Below are 1,436 nucleotides of genomic sequence, written 5' to 3'. Positions count from 1 at the left end.
TAACAAAGGAACATCTTTCATTGCTTAATAGAATAACAATTTAAGAAGCCTAATGACATCTATTTCAAATTTTTGCATCTTTCTGACATTAAAATTTATTTGTATGCAATGTCTCATTAAAATGTAAATAATTTAATTCTACATCTAGAGAGTATTAATAGCACTACAATCAAAGCCACAATTTCATTTATTTTGCTTTATGCCTATCAGTAGATTTCTGCCATGGGCGACAGGGAAACAAGCAACCATTCAGAAGTGACTGATTTCATTCTTGTCGGCTTCAGGGTCCGCCCAGAGTTCCACATTCTCCTCTTCCTGCTTTTTCTGCTTATCTATGCCATGATCCTTCTAGGGAACGTTGGCATGATGATCATTATTATGACTGATCCCCGGCTGAACACACCAATGTATTTCTTCCTAGGCAACCTCTCCTTCGTTGATCTCTTCTATTCATCTGTTATTGCACCCAAGGCTATGATCAACTTCTGGTCTGAGAGCAAGTCCATCTCCTATGCAGGCTGTGTGGCCCAGCTGTTTCTCTTTGCCCTCTTCATTGTGACTGAGGGATTTCTCCTGGCAGTCATGGCTTATGACCGCTTCATTGCCATCTGCAACCCACTCCTCTACTCCATTCAGATGTCAACACGTCTCTGTGTTCAGTTGGTAGCTGCCTCCTATTTTTGTGGCTGTATCAGCTCAGTTATTGAGACCAGCATGACATTTAGTTTACCCTTTTGTGCTTCTCGGGCCATTGACCACTTTTACTGTGATTACCGTCCACTTCAGAGGATTTCTTGTTCTGATCTCTACATTCCTAATATGGTATCCTTTTTCCTATGCAGCATTATCATTTTGCCCACCATAATTGTCATTATTGTGTCTTATATATATATTGTATCCACAGTTCTAAAAATACGCTCCACTGAGGGGCGAAAGAAAGTCTTCTCCACTTGCAGCTCTCACCTGGGAGTTGTGAGTGTACTGTATGGTGCCATCATCTTTATGTATTTCATCCCTGACAGATTTCCTGAGCTGAGTAAAGTGGCCTCCTTGTGTTACACCCTGGTCACTCCCATGTTGAATCCTTTGATTTACTCTCTGAGAAACAAAGATGTCAAAGAATCTCTGAGGAAGATCCTAGGGAATAAACTATGTTTATTTAATTCTATATTAACTGAAAATAAAATTAAGTAAATGTAATATAACTGAAAGCACTAAGTTTTATAGCAACCTGGGGAAGGACTGATGCAAAAAAAAAAAATGTACCCATTAATTTTAGAGACTATTTGTTTGAATCCTATATACTTACTGCCAAAGAATACATTTGTACTATGTTCTGTCTGGCTGTTGATTTTGGAATGAAATTACTTTCTCTGTACTTCATGTCATGTTCATCTTCATTTTGGATAAGGATCATGATTGCCTTGTAGTTTGTT

At 38.4% G+C, this 1,436-nt stretch overlaps 1 pseudogene; it reads left to right on the top strand.

Annotated features, from left to right (window-relative positions):
* The first annotated feature begins 207 nt into the window (after positions 1 to 207).
* LOC102402548 lies at positions 208 to 1,174 on the top strand (annotated as a pseudogene).
* Positions 1,175 to 1,436: the final 262 nt, after the last annotated feature.

The sequence above is a fragment of the Bubalus bubalis genome, chromosome 4, assembly GCF_019923935.1.
Source record: "Bubalus bubalis isolate 160015118507 breed Murrah chromosome 4, NDDB_SH_1, whole genome shotgun sequence".
Taxonomy (NCBI): domain Eukaryota; kingdom Metazoa; phylum Chordata; class Mammalia; order Artiodactyla; family Bovidae; genus Bubalus; species Bubalus bubalis.
Note: the sequence above shows the minus strand (reverse complement) of the source record. Positions and strands in the feature narration are given on the sequence as shown.